Raw genomic sequence first — 22,307 nt, forward strand, 5'->3', positions numbered from 1 at the left:
AGCTGTCTAGCCAGCACTAAAAAGATACAGCACTAATGTGACCCTTTCCTTGTGTTTTGCTGTCCCCCAGAAGAATGGATTAATCGGAAGTAATGCATGCGTTGGTGAAATTGAGCTGCTTGGTTACGTGCACCCATTCCTTCTGGCAACGTTTGGTTCTCTGAATACCTTGTGGCTACAGTGTTGTTATCCCTGCACCTCACATGAGAAGTGTGTCCCTGAATGACCCAAGCAAGGTGTTTTTGGCAGGCTGGGTTGCGCACTGGCCACACGACTCTAGCTCCAGCAGCACAGCTTAGGAATGCAGGTATTTGGGACTCCTCTGGAAAGACCCTGCTGAAAGATCTCCAGGGTGTACTGTACTAAGCATAAGCCTACCACCCCCAGGGTTTGGAAGAGAGCAAATTCCTTCCAGGATTATAGGATTAAGAAGCTGAAAAGTGATTCAAATTCTTCATTAAACAGAAAAAAAAAAAGGGAGAGACATGAGGGGAAGCTCTTCAATGCATGCATCACTCGACGTGTTTTCCTTGTAATTAAAGGAAGTTATTGAAAAATATTTGAGGGGATTAAATGCTCAGAGTATATGTGCCGATCAAATAACACAAGAGTCTGCATTCTTCCAAGTAATCAATGGAGTGACTTGAATGGGGAGTTCAAAAGAGCACCGTTATTGTTAAAGAGCCATTGTAGTAGTATTCACCATACTGTACAGCAGATGGACAGTCCCAAGGGTTTCCCAGCAGGGAAACTTCACTATAGCTGAAAATACAAGGGCCTGGAGTTCATATGTGGGTATTTCCATGCCAATTGTTAAAATTTCAGGTGAACCTTTCTTCCCTTTCTGCCCTCTAACCTCAGTGCAGAAAGAGATGCTCCTAATTTCCCAAGAAAGGCTTATCTGGGACTGAAATTGCACTTCACTTCTTATTCTTTTCTTTTATGCAAGCAAAATAGGAAAGGAGAGCGCAAGAAAGTGGGCAAGAAAGGTGTATCAAAGAGTGCACAGGACATATGAAATGGGAGGGACTCCTACTGTAAAGCTGGAATGGTAGTTACTGCTCTCTGGTCAGTCTTCTGAGGCTTAGCTGTAAGAGGTCATTATTTAGACCTTATTTAAGAGGTCATTATGTCCTAGACGCCTGGTGTCTAGAACAGTCGATGTATGTTGGGCCTGTAGTCCATAACACTGTACCATACCCACCTCAATGGTGTGTGAGTGCTACATGCCCGTGTGTGTGACAAGAGTGTGACTCTATCCAAAAGTGTTTACTTTATTCTGGCTTTTCTTTTAGGCACTTTGAGTTTGATACCTGTCCTAAGCAGTGTGGTCCAGTGGAGAAAGGGGTCCAAAGGGAGCTGGAAGACTATGAGACTGTGAGAATTTGTTGCCATCAGACTACTGGGGTCAAATTTTCCTGTGTTACTGAGGTCCTTTTTCAGGAGGAGGAGAACTCCTGCCTTTAGACAGAACTTGGCCCCAAGGTTGTGCCTCTGCCTTTGCTACTGCTCTGCCATACAGCCTGGGGCAAGACACTTCACTTTGTTAACTCTATTCCCATTTTAAAATGCAGATTAGTGGCATCCACAGCAATCCCTGGAGTGTATGAGGTTTAATTAATGGTTGAAAAGTGCTTTGAGATCTTCAGATGAAAGATGACACATAATTGCGCAGAGATACTACCTTATTATTCCCCTTTGTTGGCCTCTTATAAAGATATTCTCACAGAGATGAAGAAAAAGATTGGCTCCTCTCCTCTCCTCTCTTCCTCCTCTCCTCTCCTCTCCTCTCCTCTCCTCTCCTCTCCTCTCCTCTCCTCTCCTCTCCTCTCCTCTCCTCTCCTCTCCTCTCCTCTCCTCTCCTCTCCTCTCCTCTCCTCTCCTCTCCTCTCCTCTCCTCTCCTCTTCTCCTCCTCTCCTCTCCTCTCCTCTCCTCTCCTCTCCTCTCCTCTTCTCCTCTTCTCCTCCTCTCCTCTCCTCTCCTCTCCTCCTCCTCTCCTCTCCTCTCCTCTCCTCTCCTCTGCTCCCTCTCCTCTCCTCATCCTAATTCTCACTCTGTGTCCCATGCCACAAAGGCCCAGAACTTGCCTCACAGTTGATTAGGCAATGAGTGAAATCCTCTTGGGGTCTTCTTTCTTAAGACGGGGACCACAAATGTCAGAATCTTGTGGGCAACAGGATGGTTTGTTGAGAGGACTGGTAGATCAAAGACTTGTGTTTGGTTCAGTGTCCTTCCACAGATTTTCTGGGAGACTTTTGCCTTATATGTGAAGTTAGGTATTGTATAGAAAAATAGACTATAAACTTTGAACACCTCAGATGGTAATCATCTGACTGAAGGTCGATGTCTGCATTGTGGACATAAAGCTCCTAGCTGGTTACTCCAAGTTTCCTGCACAGTCAATAGCAATAGTCTCTCAGTAGGAGAGACACCAGCACTGCTAGGACAAATTGATCTCATCCCAATGTAGATCTCTAAAATATGGCAAATGAACTGCATCCAGAAAGTGATTGTTTCTCTGTAAAGGGGACTCGGAGCGAGTAGGTCAATAGTCTTCTAAATTAGGTGCAAAAATCACATCCTCAATGTCTAAGAATACAGCACCGTAGAAGTAGCGCAGGTCTGGCCGTCTGGAGTGAGGCACTGGTCTGGGGCTGGTGCTGATCACCTTTACAGTACATTTTCTCTGTAGATCTATGAATTGTTGCTGCCAAGCTGTTCCTCCAGGTCCGGAAACAGGTTCTGCAGGCCCAGCATCTGTCCCAGTATCTCAGTTGCTGCTGATCACAGTGGGGCTTCTCAGGGAGGGCAGCACAACCCCACTCCTGCCTCTCCCCCCTTATGAAAGGCTGCTGCATCCCTCTGAGACGGATGTCTTACCAGGCCAGGATCTGAGCTTGAGAGGTCCCTGGATCCCTCCTCAGGTGATCTGCACTAACATGCAACTGTCCTTACAGTTTGCATGTTTGTCTTGATGTCTAGTCTAAATTTCCTTCACTCCAGTTTAATTACATTATTTCTTATGCTATCCACAGCGAACAGTACCACATTAGTTCCTTTCTCTGTGCTTTGGCCAGTTCTATTAAATCAGTCTGGAATTTGATCTAGTCAGGAAATGAATCAATTTCAGACATCCCATTATCCTCGTACTTCTGCCTTGCCAGAAATGTCCAAATCAGGATGACTGTTTCCTAGCCAGTCACTTCAAGCCTTTTTAGGCACTTGAAAGTAAACTTACTTACAGAGATCCTTAGCACACTGAGTTCCCAAAATGAAGTTAATGGATGCTCTGAGAGTAAGTCATGTTTATTTTGGCACCTCTCTCTACAAGTGAAAGTCTGATTATTGGTATCTACATAAGAAAGTGAAGACTGAAGGACTGACCTTTTGTTTCTTCTTTTTTTTTTAATTGATACTTTTTTGCCCAATCAACCATACATCTTCTCTCTTCCTCCTCCTAAAAAGGAAGCAGACGGTGTAAGGCAGCATCAAAATTTCCAAGTGATCTTTTGTTTATCATTCAGTCACCTCAAGTATGTATCTGAAAGGTTGAACTGACATGAGACTATGGTATTTTTAATAGCCAAAATCATGATTTTCCCAAGTAGCCATATAAAAAACTCGCAGTCCCGTCTACTTTGCAGGGCACCAGGCAGTATCAGTAGGCACGGAAAGTTAGCAGAACTAAGTACAAAGTGATTTGTGGAGTCCTGTATCTGATGCCTTGGAAGTTAATGGAGTAGGTATTTTTTTAACCTTGCAATTATGATTAATAAAATAATGGATGAGGAATGGGTGCAAGAATTTTTTATTTATTTATTTTTATGTATTTTCTTTTTATTTTCATTTGGCTCCACAAACATGCTTAAACAAACACAGTCTCCAGATCTTGCAAATAGCAGCTCCTTTGGCAAAATGGTTTGGGGTGGTTTTGGAGAACTTCAGTTAAAAAATATACTTGCAAAAGAGCAAGCTGCCAGAGAGCAAATATTTAACTTTTCCATTTGTTTTCTTCTTTGCATGGAGTATGCATGACAAACCTAATTCATAACTGCTAATGTTGTAGTTAATGTCAACAGAGCTATAGTTGGAAAGGAAATTACCCGGACTGTCATGATTTCACATCCTTTTTGTAATTTCTTCTCCTGGACAGATTGCTTTTTCATGACGACAGACACTGAAACAGATTGACTTGCCAGGCAACGCAGAGAATCAGGCAATAAAACACAAGTCATAGAGTTCTGTATACAAAGAAATTACCCATGGAAAGTACCCACCACAATGAGAAAAAAAACAAAATCTATGACCAGAAATTAAAACCAGACAAGTACAAATTGCAATTAAGGGGCAAACATTTGAAAGATTGAGCCAAATTTCGGTTCCTGAGGATTTGCTGGCTTTGGATATGATAGGAGGCTTTTGCAGATTATGTGTTTTAGTTAAACTTTGCTGGACTCCATGTGAGGGGTAACTAGGGTAACTGTCGCCTGTAATGTGCTGGAGGTACGACTAGATGAGGACAGTCTAGTCTTACCTTTGATCTGTGATCACCAGGGAGAGCTACTTCAATACTCCCTCAGCCTCAGTTTGGCCAATGCAAATTGGGGTTCTACTTACCAGTGCCCTACATCTTGGAAATATTGGTACTCCAGAAAATATACACGCTATGCAATTAAAATGTCAGCTTTTCACTGTTCTTTTGCATTGGGAAAAGACAGTGGTGAATTATGCCAGGCTGTAAAGTGTATGTGAAAACCATTAGGAGGAGGCTGCTTTAACCAATGAGACTTATCATGATAATAAGTGTTAGGCTTGGTAGTCAGTAGTAACAGGGTCAGTGCCTTAGAGAGCAACTCATTGCGGAGTGCCAAGAAAAGGGAAAGTGATTAACTTGAGTTTCTGAGGGAAAATGAGCAGTCCACAAGTTCAGTACTAGATTGTCTGTAGTCGTGCTAAGAGTCTTTGTCTCTCTTTCCTTCACCTGTGGGAGCAAAATCCCTGCTTGAGTATGAGTCTTCGTTATTGCTAAATCCGCTTGCAGTGGGAATTACTGGAAGTTAGAGGAAACCTAGTGATCTGAGCAGGAGAGAGACCCAGGATATCTTGAGTTCATATGCTAATGCTTGGCAGAGAATTGGCTCCTGTAATTTCTTCTTCTCCCTGCAAAGAGGTTAACTCCGTAATTATTCTGAGTAACAAGATCTCTGTATGCTTAGCAAAAGGCCAGAGATTCAGCCAAATTTGTGGGCTTACTTCCCTGATGCTCAGGCCAGTTGGTGCACTGATGCTGCACAGCAAATTGCAAGATGCAGTGATCCCATTTGCTGCATCTGTAAAAATGACAGAAATGTTTACCCTCAAGGCTAGCGCAAATGCAAAAAGAAGGTTTGCCTGTGACTGCAATCTGAACGTCCAGAAGGGAAGTCACCCCTCCAAAATCTAATCCTTCACTTTGTTGCCTCATCTTTCCCCCTCTGTGAAATGGAAACAATTGCACTTAGCTTTATCCTGCGTTGCCCTGAGGAATTGGAATGAACCGGACCTTTCAAAAAGACTTTGAAGATAGATTATTATTTTTCATTACTGTGTGTAACACTTCCCACCGTGAAGTGATATTTGAGAATAAAGGTTCAATTCTGCCTTGCCAAAAAGTAATGCTAACCTCCCACCAAAAATATCTCACTGCTTTAATTGTTACGTGGAAATCTGCTGTGTTTGTCAGAGTCATTTGTAACCATTGCCAGTGCTATGTGGTTCTGCACCACGAGCCTGGACCTGATGTATTTTATTTTTTCCTTGCTTTCTTTGGGGGATTATGTGTGTTGTGACTTTGACCTGGTACATTTCCTTTCTTCAGGAAGATTAAGCTCCATTTGTTTTTCTGCTAGCAGTGAGTATCATTTGCAGCCTAAGAAATACGATTTCCTTCTTTTAAAATGGGTCAGACCCTTTTGGTTTTTTAACCGCAAACAATAGAGTTCAGAGAAAAATCCAGAGGAATATGGACTTTGGAGCCTTTGTGGCTTCTGATGTGAAACAGGCCTGTCTAATGCGTTCAGTTCCTTGTCAGTTGTGAAAGAAATGTCTAAAGTTTCATAATATCGTATCAGTTACAAAAACAACTTGTCCTTTTAAAGTAGGTGCTTAAAAAGTGCACTTGGTGTTAGTAAAGGTTAGTCCATTTTTATACTTTAACAAGTTTTATTTCTAGAGGTGGCAGGAACAAGGTAAAGAATTAACTTCTCTTCAGGTTTTTGAGAGGAGACAAGTAACTCCGTTTCAAATGTCTTTCTCATTCAGTGCAATTAAGGATTTCATGTCATTTGAGAGTCTCCTTGAGAAGCCTAGGAATTGGTTACCAGTTTCTACCCTTTTTAGATTTAAACTGTTTTTCCTTTTGATCATACAGAAGTGTTCTGGGTTGAAGTGTGGGCATGCATGAAGTAAATCATAGCAACAGTTCTATATCTACTCTTAACGTAGAGACCTCAAAGCTCTTAATCGTATGTTCACAATTCGGAACTGCCCTGTGAGATGGTTATGTTAGCTGTATCATCTCCAGAATGGTGAGAACTGTGTCTAACTAACTAAACCATACTTGTTCCGACCTTCTTTTATAACAGCTATTACCTTGAGAAGACAGAGCAGATGCAGATGCTGCTATCTGTGCATAGGTTGATGCAACCTCCAATCTGATGTGCTTTGTATCTAGCTCAAGGAAGAGGATGCAGCTGAGGCTGTGTCTGATAAAGGACATGGGCATTTTCAGCTAGCTGTGCAATAGCAATTCATGTTATGATCCCATCAAGAGCACCTGGCACAGTTTTGTCCAGCTAGATGGCTGAATGTCTGCTGCTCCGAATTGTTGGTGACCTTAGGGCTTTCTCCTGTCAGGAGTACCACATGGATTTGAGACAAAGAGCTTCAGCTCTTACTCTTCTCCTGTGTGATCTAGCCAGCAAGCCTTGTGCAAGAGCTGAAGGGCTGTCACCTCTTCTTTTGGCTGTGTTTTCAAAGCAAGAAGCCTGCTCCTTTCTTCCAAAGAAAGACTGATGTCTGCTTACTTCAGGAGAAGATCGCAGGCAATAAATCTCAACTGGGGGGCTCTCCAGTGATTGAGACCTGAAAAAGGTTGTTTTGTTTCTTTTTTTGGTAGGATTTCCGAGAAGATGGAAGCTCTTACAGCTTCCCCATTGACTAGCTTAGGTGTCTTTTTGCTCAGTGCACTGGCGGATATTGGATGCACTTAACTGGCCGTAGATACTGGACAAAGCCCAAAAAACCTAGAAGAGGATGAATTCCATTGCAAAGATCAGGTCAAACATTTAAGTATATCACTGTCTCATTTCTTCTAGGTAACTTACTGGGTCAGCTACAGTCCTTCAGTAAAAACTGCAGCGTATTATATGCCCGCGCTCTTTGTTATAATCCTGAGAGATGAACAGCCTGATGGCTATTGCGGGTCATCTCCTGCAGAAAGGATAACAAAATCTTTGTGTATCTTAGGCAGATGGAAGGATGAGTAGCAGAATTGTGTGAGGAAGCAGGTACTTTTCTAATTACCCAGAGAAGGCTGCTCACCTTCACAGACCAGCAGAGCTGGCGTAATGTAAGAACCGCAGCTATTGTGCCAGTTGAAAGAATAGCAAAGCTGCCATGGCAACGTGTTCTCCTCAGGGGATTCCAGACAGGATTCTGGCCAAGCCAGCCCAAATTTCTCCTGTGCTTTCCACTGCTGCACTGCCCCTCCAGCTGGCAACAAAAGAAAAAATCCAGCCCATAAGCTGAAACAGAGTAAATATTAGTTAAACATTTACAGCTCTTAAGATCTTACAAGCAATAGAACCAGCTGTCAAGTTGGGAGATACCTCCTCCGGTGCGTGACATACTCTCGCCGCAGCGTTTCAAGGATGTTAGCGGTAAAACTGGCTAAAATCGCCACTTCAGGGAGTGGATTAAGTGGTCAAGTGCAAGGTCCTCTCCAAAGCAGGTGACTCAGTGATTTGAAGAACCACAGACTGCCATAGAGGGCCGTCTTCGCAGCAGGTCTCTACCCAGGGTAGTTCTTGCCTCCCATGTAGTCCATCAAACACTGCAGGAGAAAGGCTCAGAAGCCTGCCTGTTGGATGTTCAAACAGCTTCAGTCCATTTTTTTTTTCCAGGAAGGTGCTCTGTCTTTTCCTTTTTTTGTTGTTAACGAAGGCATCATGCAGTGCTCAGTTTTGTGGGCTCCCCCTTCTCTCCAAGCAAGCCATATCTGCTTTGCATTAATCATTGCTTGCCTTGGCTGGAGCATAGACCTTCTACGTAGACATTTGTAGTGGCACATAGCAGAAAAAGAATCCTTTTTTTCTCTTTTAATCCTGTCTCTTCTTCAAATAGCTAAGGATATTGGTTGATCCTTCTTATGTTTCCAAGTATTCTCTGTGCGGGGAAAGAAGTCACGTTCCCCCAAAGTGACAGCTGTATTAGAGGTCTACAAATACATCTCTTCAGTGCTTTTCATCCAAAGAATTTGAAGCATCTATTTTTTTAGTCTCTCTTTCTGCATTGTCATATAAAAATAGATAGATGATGTGTATTACATATTTTTCCAAATATGATTCAAATATGGGTCTCAATCACAATTTTCCATTTCACTCTAAATTTATGAAATAATTAAAATATAGCAGAGTTGCAGTCACACGAAATGGCTATGTTGGATGACTTTAGCTTGGGAGATTACTTTTCATCTGTCCTTGAGCATGAATAAGTATGCTAGTCTTGGGTACTGGCGATAGTCTTGTTTAAATAGGAAAGATATGATTAAGTATTATATAGATATGATTGATAAAAGCCTAGATAGGCCTTGAAGTTTTAAATCCTGTTCATAGGTGGTCAAATGGCAGTTATCTAGTTTGTAGCTAATTTTATAAAAGAGAAATTCAAGTAGATTCTTTGGGGAAAAAAAAAAAAGATTGTTCATTTTCAAGATTGGGAAGCCTTGAGAGATAGGACTTCATTTCATCCTTTGATAAGATTCATCTTGGCATATGAATCTGAATCTCAAAACAGGGCCTCCAAAGTTCAGACTGGGTTTTTGAGAACTTAGGAATAGTTACTAAGGACTTTGCTAATGAAGATGCAGCATGAAGCACTCTTCATTCCTTGAACGAAATAGAATATATACTCTAAAAAAAACTCATGAAGAGTTTGAAAGTCAGAGAACAAAATTTGCAGAAGTATTATTTTATATTTTTCAAGGTCAGATAACTTTGAGCCAAGGCATCATTTGGAAATATTTATTGGGAGATTATTTTAAAAAATAATTGGCTTAAGAATCTGGAGTGGCACCTGGAAAAAAGAGTTGGGAGTAATCTTGGAAATTCTGGGAGCCTATATGATTTCAAAAATGAAGCTTGTGCTGTGTCAGTATTGATGTTTCTATTTACCTTCAAAGATCACAAAATTTGTTAGATGATGTAAGCAAATCACTGGAAACCCTCGATGTCTCATCTGAATAATGGATATAATAGTACATTCCTCCTTTGTGATGTACTTTGAGATTCCTAGGAAAATGTGCTAGGTAAAGACAAGATATTCTTATACTTTTCTTTTTTTTTGGGGGGGGGGGGATGGGAATAGGGGAATGGATGCCCACATTCGTATAGAACGTCAAGGAGAGGAATAATTTAGCAGCATAAATTCTAGGAAAAATAGGTCAAGAATTCTAGGTAAAAAGTAGCAGAACATGATGGATGAAGGTTTAGCTACTTCTCATAGTGACAGGTAAGTAATGAGGTTGAACTACTGCGATATTGTCTGGAAATAGAATAGATGACATTCTGAATAGGCTCAAATTGATTCTTAATAGTTCAGACCATCTGCTGAAACTGTAGAATAATAAAACCAGTACTTTTATTATGACCTTCATCTAAAGCACACAAAACACTGTGGGAAGGTATGTGGACATTTCTAAATCTAGGTTTTGGTTGGGTAGTTTGGAAAAAGTAATTTACATGGGGTTTGAGGGTCAGGCTGTGGCATGGTTGGTATAAAAGCAAACCTTTTGAGGTTCCAGCTCTGGGTTGCAGATGCTTGACAAAGTCACCCTCCATTTAAGCCGTATCCTCAAAACCAAAATATGGTGTATGTAATAATAATAATGTGTGTGTGGATGTATGGGTCAGGGCATTTATATATCTTCTACTACTCCTTCTGCTATCTCCTTACACTGACTTTCTGATCACAAAGTTCTTAGGCCACCATATAGTCCAGACTGTGGCTGGAGACCATTTATAGTGGAATATTCTACTGTAAACAAGCTCGGTGAAAGCAACATGTGTTAAAGTTGTATAGTTCTTCCTTGAAGAGCAAGCAGCCTAAAGTAGGCATAACAAAGCACACAGCTGCAATAAATAGGAGGTGAAGAGAGCACTGTAAGATGAAGATAAGAGAAACGAAGACCTGGAGAGACGTTTATGCTTAAGGATGTCTCTCCTGTTAATGTCCATTACAAAATAGCTCAAGAAACGTTAAAACTGGCAGGAACACTGTTGTCATTAGGTGTATCTGGAAGCTGATCATGGAAACTTGTTGTCTACGTGATATGATTAACTCCACTTAGCTTCTATATATAACCGTGGGATTTTTATATGGAGGTATTTTCGAGGATATTCTTTCATTTTGGCTGTGGTAGATACAGCCCTATGAAAATAGAAACCTGGAAATCATTTCTGTTATTTTGTTGTGCAGTGCACAGTGCAATAGGCTCCTGGTCTATGATAATACTAACAGACAATAGAATAAACAGAACATAGACACTTGTGTCGAAAGGCTGTTTCAAACACATCTCTTATTCGCACAGCCCCCTGCATTTTTGCTAGTGAATTGGATAACTGCACGCCGCACTGCCCAGGTAATATCTGCCAGTGTCTTTCACCAAATATATAGATTTGTTTGTGGTTACTGAAGGTAGAAGGAAAAAGCTGAAACTTATCTCGGGTGATGATTGTAAATAGTTGACCGTGTTGTAACACATGCGTGTTGTAGTGCCATGGAGTCCAAGGCAGAGAGACTGGAACCCTTTTGTCTTGGGCTTGATAGAGAACAAAAAGATGTTCCTGGGTTGTTGGAAACCGAGCACTGAAGATAAAATTTCTCTTCTCCAACCCATGTTTGTCCCATTGCAGTAGGAAAGAAAAAAGGATGTGCCTGAAGTTGGCAGAATGCTAAGTGAAATCCAGTGCTTAAAAAGATAGTATCATAAATGAGGAAAGTAGAGATCTGCTCCCAGCTCTGCTCTGGAGCCGAGGCAGTTACTTGTCCTCTCTGCCCTTTAGTTTCTCTGTTCTCGAAGAATATGTAGCAATATTTGTTTAAAGAGATGCTGAGACATAATTTATTAATGCACGCAGCGTTGTTTCAGATCCCTAGGATACTGGGGGACGGAAAGACATGAGTATTATTACAGAATGCTATAGTTCAACATAAAAATGAACTGAGTTTTCTACTAGGTGGGTAAAAATTTCTACTGAGAGCTTTATTTTTGATGTGCTGAACAGCTTCCCTTCTCCCCAGGTGTGAATGCAGGGTGGATAATGAGAAACGTCTTTCAGCTGGGTGCATGCACCCTCTGTATGTACTAGTGTCCAGCTGGAAGCAGTCACTGTAGAGTGGAAAGGGGGGAGACAGGCTGGACCATTTGGCTTTCAGGTCTGGTGACTTGATACCCAGTGCATCAGTGCTTCCAGAGAAGAAATACCACCAGCTCTTCGGTACAGCAGAGGGAAGCGCAGTTTTGACCAAGGGCAAATTGGAACCAGAAGTGTTTTTTTACAGTGATAGTGGTTAACCGTTAAAACAAGGGGCCGGGGGAGTGATGTATTCCATCTTTTGAAGACTTCAAGACTGAAGGCCTCTCTGGAGGAAGCATTTTAGACAAAAGTTATTTGGCTCAACAAAAGAGTGAGTGGGTAAAAATTAAAGCTCTGTGACATATAAAAGATAGATGATCGACTAGTCCCTCTAGGGGTGTGATTCATTTCACATAACTTTAGATATCTAAAGTTAGATGCCTAAGGCCGAACTGGTCACCCTAGGCTCCCTTTTTAGTCAACAGCAAGAAATAGGTGTCTCCAGAGAGCAATCCATTTGACATGCCTTAGATGCCTGTTTCAGAATGACGTGAATTGTCCTCCGGGGTACCTGTTCCTCTCCGTTGACTGTCGAGGAAACCTATGGTGACTCATTCAGATTCAAGCATCTAATTTTTAGATGCCTGAGGAAAGATGCATGCCACTGTGGGACACCTGGGAGCTGTGGAGCATGGCCCTCCATTTATAGGACAGAGACTTGTTTCATGGTAGTACTTGTTCCGCGTCATTTATGAGTTAGGTACTGCTTGAGCTGTGTTCCCATGTTGATGTACTGTTTAATATTTTGAAAGGAGGACCTGACAACATCATTCCCATTTCGTTATGGGCCCGGGTGTGGGTAAAGGTGGGCCAAACCTTGTTCTGAGTTACACTGGTGTACACTCCCTGCAGTCTCACAGTCTTTGAAGGAATTACCATGCCTTACACCTGAAAGTAGAATGAGCCTTTTTGAAAGGATTAATCCAGCTGCCACAGCGATTTGATTCTTTCCATGTAAGCAATGGTCAGATGAAGGACAGATCTGGAAAAAATGCTGTGCATCACAAAGCACTTATAAAGCAAAAGCACTTGAGAAAATCCTTATTGAGAATGTGGAGACACAGTGTTAAGAACACTTTCATCTTTCATTTCTTCCTGCCCTGTAGTCTTTCTGGCGCTGCTCCAAATTCACTTCATCACTGGGTGTTATTTGGTTTAGAACTGTGCCTGTTGTGGATCCTGTTAATAGTACACTCCTGTGTGGTGTATCCAAATTCCTGGAGCCTAGCCCTGTCGCTCAAGATGACGAGCCTGTCATCACGCTAGAGGTGTGCTCCAAGCCACTTGGAACAATGCTTAAGCCCACGTCTGAGGTGGGTAACTGTGGTGCTCAGCTCAGGGGCCTCAGCATCATAACCCCCCTCTCTCGTCAATGAGAAGAGATGGGTTGCTCTGGAAGGCTACTCAGCCCACCAAAATCTGTTGCTGTCTTCTAGCGACAGCAGAGGGAGGACAGGGGCATTTGCAGCTTGCCTCAATCAGGTGCCCACTGTGAGATGGCTTGGATTCACTTTGTTAGATGACTTTGGATCACTTAAGCTGATGAGCTTTTTAGTGCATCAGTGTGTAGCTAGGGGACTCCTAAGAAGAGTGAGCTTATTGCTGTCCCTCTTTGTAGAGTCACAGAGAGGATGAATGGCTCATGGACGGTCAAACAGAAAGTCTGTCCCTGCCAGCTACCTGTTCTCAGGGCCGCACTTTCTTGGCCGTCACCTTCCTGGATGGTTACTCTTGACTGTCCAACAGCTGCTGCTTTCCACCTCGGCAGTGGCAGAGTGATCCTGCCGTACCTCACTGGTTTGCCTAAATTGAAGTTTCAGAAGCTCTGTGAAGTAGAGGTGCTGTGTAAAGCTGTGTTGTTGCAGAAGACATGCACAGCTTGGGTCTCTGCACCGCTGATCCTGAGGATAGCAGTATGTGGCATATATGACCATACATTTGCAGCCTGATGGGGAGAGCAGTGATGATGGAACCAGATGTCACGGGGAAAAGTGGTATTGTCATTACTACGCGGCTCTTTTTGATTCTTCAGCTATGCAATTTGCAGACTCCTGCAATACTGTAGCAGAGGCTGTTTAGCCATTCCTCAGTTCCCACTTGCTGCAGCAGAGAAATCTGATCCTCCCCGATTATGAGAGACACGATACTCTTGCCACATCCAGCTGTTGCTAGCATGACGGTTTGTGCACTGTCTCAGCCAGTGGTGGATATTCTGTCTGTAGCAGCTCTTTCCTGGGCGACCATAATATGGTGGTTGAGGTGAGCAGTAACTTGTTGCTTCCCTTGGAGATGCAAATCTTGTTGTGACTGAGTCTTCTGTGCAAAGGTTGCCGTGAGGAAATTCACTGTACACTGCTCTGGATCATGGATACAGAGGAAACCTTGCACCTTTGGAGTCCACACAGCCTTCCCCCCTGTAAAAGTTCACCGTCCCATTAAGCAGGGCCCTTTTAGTGCAGTTTTCTCTTCTGCATGACAGACTCCCACTGACGTCAATGGGAGCTTCACTCGCAGCACAGGTACAGAAAACGCCTGAGGGCTCTCTCCAGCAGGAAATAAACAGCTGAAGCCTTTAGGGTGACCTGTGGAATCTTAGCTCTGAAGTGACGTTTATTTTCTCCTTTTTGCTAGAACCTACCATGGTCTGATAAATTGTGAGAAACACAGAGATATATGAAAACTTCTTCATCTTTGTGTCCCTAAAATCTTTTTTTTTTTTACTTTCCTGAAGAGCTTCTAAATTTTCTTTGTTGTTAAGCTGTGTTTTACACACTGAGATTGTACTCTTCTCTCACTAAACGCCTTTCCACATCGGGGAAAAATGGAGAAAGCTAGTGAGATTCATTGGCCAACTTGAAGTCACATAAGGGTATGAAGAAGCATCAGCACCTCTCATCCAAAGTAGTTTAGGGAGTTGATATCTTGGAGATGCTAACATGCTCATAGAGACAAACACCCATCCTCCAAACTTGTTTATGGGTTTAGATGCTTTCTCATTGCCAACTGCTTTTCTGACACAGGTGCGTCTCTTTACTAATTTACTATGGAAACAATTTACTAAGAGGTAACAGTAACATGAGGTTTTACCCTGTGGTGGTGCAGATGTTGATGGGCCAATCCTGTGAAGTGCTAGTGCCATCCTGGGAGGTGGAGAACATCTTCCATGGTCTGGGAGGTGCTTCAGGACCACTGCATCATGATTCCCAGCTAAGCCCCTGCTGCACCTAGAGGAAGGAGTTTGAAGCGGTGGCAGAGAAACAAGAATGATTTTCTTTCACCATTAAATGAATGAATTCATACTCAGAAAGTTATGATTTAAAATAAGGACAAGAAAGTTATGATTTAAAATAAGGACATAAGGATTTAAACCCTTTTCTGTTACTGCTAATGAAAGCTTAAATTCAACAAAAGCTGGCCTTCATTCCCTCAGGAGGGCTTTCCAGATAATAATAGTGATTAAATGAGTTGTTTTTTAACCCTTGAGATATTAAATATTGGAACATAGGAACTGTTACACCGGTCAAAGTCTTATTACTGTCCTATTACTAGCTTCCCAGAAGTGACTGCAGCCAACACCAGATGCTGCCAATGAACACACAAGAAACCATGTAGTAGACAATTATAGTAGTTATAATTTGCTCATAAGAAAAATAGCTTCTTATCCACTGCTTCTTATCAATGTTTGGCTTATGCCCTGATACAGGGCAGTTTATGCTTTACTATACATACATATTTTAAAGTGATAGCAGTCTTTGCAAAAGAAGGGTCTAGAATTTGGGAGGTCTGAGTGGGATTCTTGGCATAGCCCCTGAATGGTTGGATGACGTTGGCCAAATGACATCATCGTTCTACACTTCATTCCTCCACCTAAATGGTAGCAAAGAAAGATCTTGACACTCATGAGGTTTCTAAGATCTGCTAACCAAAAGTGCTGTAAAACGTCAAGGGATGGCTAAGTGAAAAATCCTATCTATATCTTAAATGCAAACAATTATTACAAGGAGTCCCAAAGATAGCAAGAAATTAAACTAGTTTCAGAGAATATGATGTGCTGTTCTCTTTTCTCGATTGTGGACTTAAGAAGGCATTTATTTGGCAGTGCTTGTGTCAAACTGATTGGTGGGCGATCAGTTTGGCTGCTTTCCCCATGCAGTTTTGTCATTGCAAACCTTCCACTTACTTGTGTGGTTCCTTCGCTCAACAGGGAGAGAGAGAAGTGCATTAAAAACTGAAAGAAAAATCCCCCAGCCAGTCACTTCTGATCATACCATTCACTGTTATTATTTTAAAAAGAGGAATAGAGAAGTACAAACAGAAAGTCCTTGTGTCCTTGTGTTCATCTTCCTGCAGCGTAAAGTTGTCTTTCGTCCTTTCTTTGCAAGAGTGAGCTAGGAAACAAATAACGTCTAAAGACAGAAGCTGAGTTGCTCACCCCAGATTTTGATGGAAGGTCACCTCGCAGGTCTCTGCAGTTCAGAGATGCTTCTGTTATTCATATCCTAGCTCTTTTTCCCGCTAAAGTAAATGACAAGTTATGAAACTTTGTGATTTGGTTGTTATTAATGTATTGAAAAATGATAATATACTGAATGCATATGGCAGAGCATTCCCTCCTCCCGCTCCCAGCTCCCCCTATCAGCTGCTGTGGCTCTTCACTGCATTTAACCACTCCTGGCTTTCAGAATAGATTGGTTTCCGTTCTCAGACCTTCTTTGTCTTCTGTTGCAGCTGTTTGTTTCGCGGCACGGTCAGTATTTGTGGAGATCAAACCCACCTCCAAACTCTCCTCTCCTCTCTTCCTCTTTTTGCCACTGCAAAGGTCACATATCTGCTGGTGCTTCTGTATTCATGCTGTGAGATATCAGAAGGGAGAAAGGGAAACCATTAATAAAGGACGAGTAAAGCAGACTGCAGAGTAGCAGATTCTGGTCCTACATCCTGTCAGAGGGCAGGAGGTTCAAACTGAGCCTTGAAGATCTTTTTACATGTATTTGAGAAGGCAGTGTATAAATGCTGCAACATGATCACAAGTACACTCTCGCATCTGAAGTGGGAAGGGCTGTGGTAGTGCTTCACGCTTCTGTTTTTGGTTTGAAGGGCTTCTTTTGCATTGATTTGCATGAGCTTACCTCCAACTTGAGGGAGAAAACAATTCTTTCCTGAATAGCTGCAATATCTTACCTCTGTTGTGAAGGGCAATGGATTCCCAGGTCACACTTCCCATTAAGATCTGAGCTTACGGGCTTTATAGGACGTACTCAGGTGATGTATGTAAGTGCACCCACAAGTCCTGTGGCAATGACATAGGAGGTCCTGTGTCATATCCCAGTGGGATGTCTCAGCTAACCAAAGGTGTCTGAAATGCCATTAGGCTCCTATGTTTAGGCAACTGAGTAAATCCCTGGATTTCCTTCTGTAGGCCAACAGCAGTCCCATTTCTCTCCTCTGTGACAATTCCAGTTAATTCGCTGGGGCGAGATTCTGCAGATTCACACACCTAAATGCACATGCCTCCCTGTAGGTGGCTAAAAGTAAGCCAGGTATTTCGTCTCTCATGACAGTCAGTAGCAACCTTGATGGCTATTAAGCTCACACAAAGTAGACAACTACATTAGACAGGCTGTTTCAAAAGGGACAGGATTTAATCTCCTAAGTACTGTCACCTACTGCCCTTTGAGACGCCCTTGCATACCCAAAGCATCCCTTGAGAACTATCAGCTATGATACACACCTCAGGGGACACCTCGAGTCTTCTGCAGTGGTACATTGGAAGCAGGATACGTATGTGTAGGCACCTAAAACAGACTAGATCGTCCTTAGGTTGGGATCCTGGTCGGTCTGCCCTAATTTCCGTTTGGACGTGGTGATTAAGAAGGAGCTTATAGATGCTCCCTTGGATTGTCCAGGTTGCTGGGCGCTCTTGTTTGAGGCTTCAGTTTCTTATGTCTCAACACTCGCCTGCTTGCCTTGCGGTGCCCTCATGGCCCCTGCACTCCCCTGAGAGTGCGCCCTGTCGCTCTGCACACCAGCTTTCGTAGGATTCATTCCTCGTCTTGGTGGGTGAACTCTCATGTCCTGCGGTGGGTAGTCGTGGGAGGAACACGAGGGAACTAAGAGCTTTCAAGTTTTTTTTTTACCTCTCAGTCTCTCCATAAAGTGATTTCAGGTACTCCTTAAATGTATAACCTCTTCTGGGCAAGGAATTACAAGCTCAAAGTATTGACAAAGTAAGATTTTGCATGGATAGCAGACAGAGCTGGACAAAAACAAATTGAAGAGCGTGGGCTGAGAACAAAGTGTAAGCATGCCTTAATTTAGAGTTTCCCGAATTAGATTTCATCCTACTCCCACGTAGTTGCTACACCTAGAAAAAGGACATGTCACTTCCAACAGCTGCTAGGATGGTATAAAAGAGAAAGTGTGTCTGCACCAACACAACTTGAATATGGTTTGCTTTGGAATATTCCATAATAAATTAATTGGCCTTTACAGCATGAGCTGGTTGTCTCAATTCCCTGCGCACATTAGGTTCTGCCCAAAATGTGACTGATTTTAGGGATGGTGTCTTCTTTTTGGACTGGAGCTCCTGGGTGTGAGTGAGCATTGCGTATTGCATTTCAAATGAGAAATGTGCCAGAGTCCTTCTTAAAAACCATAGTTACAAAATATCCCCTAGAAGTATTCACATAATTTGGGAGAGTTTAGTAAACTGAAGTAATTTTGCTAGAGTATTTTTCCCTCTTCTGAATACTTTCTAAATGCTGTCCAGCAGCTTACAGTCCCAGCCAGGAAAATTATACGTGGGGCAAAACAGTAAGTGCTTCTTGTAGTTTATAAGGTGCCATTAAAGCTTTCTAATAAAAATAGAACAGAAATTGTAAATATTCATTGCATTCTTACAGTCCTTATGGGAGACAGCAAAAGGCACCAAAATATTTCATTCAATAACGTCTCAAATACATGCACATAATCTGTTGCTTCAATAGCATCAAAAAGTAGTTAGCAGCACAATGGTGTAGGACCCCCTTGTAGCAACTCTCTATTTCATCCACAGCATAATAAGAAAATATTGTAAACTTTGTAAAGAAAAATATAAGCCCACATGTATTCATTTCAGCTCAATGTAGGATTAAAAAAAAAAAAAAAAAAGACAAGCAAGCAAGCAAAGGGAAGTTGAAAGGGGGACCTCTTCAGAGCTGTCTAAAACTTTCCAAAAATATCATATGTAAAATACTGCCTCTTTTGGTTTTGGCCTTTAGTTTCACTTGCAAACACTGGCTGTATAATCTCCTAAGGAAGTAAACAACAGGAAAACAAATCCCCAAAGAAATAAAACTAACGTCTCTATTTGTGATCCCAAGAGATGAAGTTTTTCTCCTAAAAACAGTGACCACTGTAACCCAGTCCATGAATCATGGCACTTAAGCATAGAGAGTCACATTCCATGTTGACACAGACCTTCAGTAGTCCCATTAAATGTACTGGGGTTGCACAAGATGTAAATCACTGTAAAATATGAACCCTGATCTAATTTCTTTCTCTGAGATACCTTATTTCAAAGCAGTTGTTTCTAATTCCCCATCACCACCAAAAATCCTAGTAGAACAGATTTTGGTTTTTGAAATAAAAAATTCTAAATATTGACAATCTTCAAAGAGAGGCTGCAGTTAGCTCTCTGGGCATTTTCAAATCAGACCTTCAGGGGCAGTTTTCTTGTTTGATACTTTAGGTCAGGAGAGAACTATGAGGTTTATTGAACAGCACGTGTCCATGGCTGGACATATTTCACCAGCAACTTAAATAGGAAAATACGGTATATTTGTGTTTGTATTGGAATATATTGGAAAGTAATGTACATGTTCAGGTGAAGAATCAGTGGTCCATTGCATTGTTTCTGTGGTAATTAGTAGGCAAATGACCCTTCTGATGGCAAAACCGAATTACGCTTATGAATATTCAGCAGGGACCACTGCAAGAGGATGGCCTGAATGACCTGAAAGGTCTTCCCAAATCTAATATTTATGACTCAAGGAGTGGCAGATTTCAAGCCACTAACGAGTAAGGATAACACCAATAGTTACAGCAGCCTCTGTATTTGTCTCTGTATGACAAATAGGGACAAAATACAATAAACCTACTTGTCTTTACCTTTTTATTATTTCATCTGCTGTTCTGGGAAAGAGCCCGTTTTACCTGCCCAGTGGCGAACATACAGAATTAAAAAAAGAAATGCCCTCCGAATATTAACCGTCATCTTGTTTATACGTGTATAGATGTAAAATCACAACATAGGCAATGTTCTGTCTTGTACCAATGAGGCTTTTTTTTAAATCATAGAAAAATATCGCAGATCTTAGGTTTTTTAAATGGATCACAACGTTAGGGGCTTTGTGTAAAGTAATGCCACGTAAAGAGCCGCCTGCATTTCCCAGTTGGACACAACTTGTGTCTAAAGATACTATGACAGGTTTTTTGGTTTTTTTTTTTCCATACAGGAGGTTGTCCTAGGTCACCACTGCAGGCATTAAATATTAGACCTTTGTATTTTCCCTTACTGAGCTTTGCATGGAGGAATACATGGCAACTGAGGCACATGGTATTATGGGGGTGGTGGGTCAGATATCCTTGTCTTCTGAAAAAGCCCTGAACCTCTTCAGAGCTGTCTAAAACGTTCCAAAAATACCTCTGCTGTAATATAGGTGGATAATCAGAATGTGTGGTGCTGGGTGGCGGTTTACAAGTTTTGTCAGTATGTATTTGGGATGACTTGGATAACTGATTCGTGGCTTCATCACTCATGATTAATGTGCTATAAAGTTACAGGAATGAAAACCTCGGCGAAGCAGGGGCCTTGCAGAAAAGAGCAGTATGTGCCCATGTAATTACAGTCTGTAACATTAATCCGTCTGCACAAATGGGCTCAATTGAGGTTGTGCTCACAAACTCATCGAGTTACGACATTTTTCAGGTTCTTGTCTTTGCCAATGCAGTGTTTTCATGACAACTTTTTATGTCATTTATTGGACAGACTTATAATACAAATCAATGTGATTACTTAGAAGTTTACACGCATGAAAATTTGGGGGAACGTTGACAGGTAGTACGCAGCTCCTTATGAATGGTAGTCTGCTTTTCTTGTACGGGGGATGTTATTTCAACTGCCTGAGATGTTTTTGCCCTTTCCCCTTACTCCTCAAGGGCAAGAGGTGAAAGCAGTTAACTCAGTTAAACGCTGTGAATGCAGTGTGCCCCCATTGCGTTCATACAGCGAGAGAAGACCTGAGCAAAACCAGACCCCTGTTGTGGTAGGCGTTGTAGGTATTCAGGGTAAGAGACAGGCTCTGGTCCTTCAAGTTTACCGACTAAATCCAAAACAGGTGTATGTAGCAAAATTAAGGAAATAGCATTATTTCTTTCCATTTTTAGACAGAGCCACAGCTTTTGGCACAACATTTTCCAAAGTCTCAGCATCTTCTGATAACGCTGTTGTCAGAGGGAGCGCTTGGGTGCCTCAAGCGAAACTCAGCCACTGAAATTCGGGCACTTCACTCAAGCGTCTCTAGGACATGTAGTGTCCATAGACTCCAGACATAGTCCATGGACCTCCAGTGGACAAGTTAGGTTCTTCACTGGCCTAATCACCCTGTGGAAATACCTTTCTCTCTCTCTCTCTCTCTCTCTCTCTCTCTTTCTCCCTCCACTGACCACAGAGGCAGCCCTGGGTGACTACATTCCTAAATCAGGAATCTCAGTCAGGAAGGGTATTAAGTACATGTGATTTCAGTGCTTAAATAGGAGCTGGCCTCTTCGGAAGCTTTGGCGAGTAACAGTCAAGTTCCTTGCCCAAAATCAAAGAGGATATGAGAGAGTAAGGAATTGAATCTGAATCTTTGAAATTCCTATCCAGTGTCTTAATCATAAAACCTTCTTTCTGCTGAATGAGCTGCTTCCTGTCCTTTGGGTTTGCTTTTCCAGTAGGTTAAATACATTCCTTACCAATACCCTAATAGCACTTCTCAGTACTAGATCCATTCCGACTGGGAGCAACAGTTCATTGGCTTACTTGGAGATTCCTCCATTTTCCCTTGGTGAGGAGGAGGATAGTTAACGTACGGCTGCATTAAACTTTTAAGTATTTAGAAGTATTGTAGGTATATGAGAGAAGGTGGGGAAAGGGCACTGGTAGTTAGAAGAAAGCTGCACGCTGGCTCCCAGTGAAGAGACCCCTCTCTGATATCAGATAGGTCCAAAGGACTACCTTACCATACTCAGAAGAAAAGCTAATCCCTGGGATCATTATATTCACAATCCTGCCTTGTGATCTTTATAAATCTCCCTCTGAACACAGAGGATGAGCATCCTAGTGGGATTGTCAAAATGCTTTTTTGTATGAACGCTTGGTTCAAAAGGAAGCAGAACACTGTGAAGTGTCCATGAAGAAGCAACCGTCTGAAGGTTTGCCTTATGAAAGATTAACTGGAATCCTAGTTACCTTTTTTTTCTTTTTTTTTTTTTTTTTTTTTGACAAAGGCTCTCTTTAAGGACTCATGTTTTAAATGTTCACCGTTTAATTATTTATGCATTCTGAGCTGTATTTTCTGCAAGTGGAACTTGGCTGTGGTGCTAACCTT

General features: G+C 42.0%; 1 protein-coding gene and 1 long non-coding RNA gene across 9 annotated transcripts in view; one reads left to right on the plus strand and one right to left on the minus strand.

The window, feature by feature from the left end:
• The window catches only part of LOC104138508 (SET-binding protein), a 267,878-nt gene that overhangs the window by 147,702 nt on the left and 97,869 nt on the right, over positions 1–22,307 (plus strand). The gene's annotated exons all lie outside the window — the stretch shown is intronic.
• Positions 14,765–16,701, minus strand: LOC138064179 (uncharacterized). The gene is made up of 3 exons (XR_011137474.1): positions 16,451–16,701; positions 16,109–16,191; positions 14,765–14,900 (listed from the first exon to the last, which is right to left on the minus strand). It is a non-coding gene; the product is annotated as an uncharacterized lncRNA (long non-coding RNA).

The sequence above is a fragment of the Struthio camelus genome, chromosome W, assembly GCF_040807025.1.
Source record: "Struthio camelus isolate bStrCam1 chromosome W, bStrCam1.hap1, whole genome shotgun sequence".
NCBI lineage: Eukaryota > Metazoa > Chordata > Aves > Struthioniformes > Struthionidae > Struthio > Struthio camelus.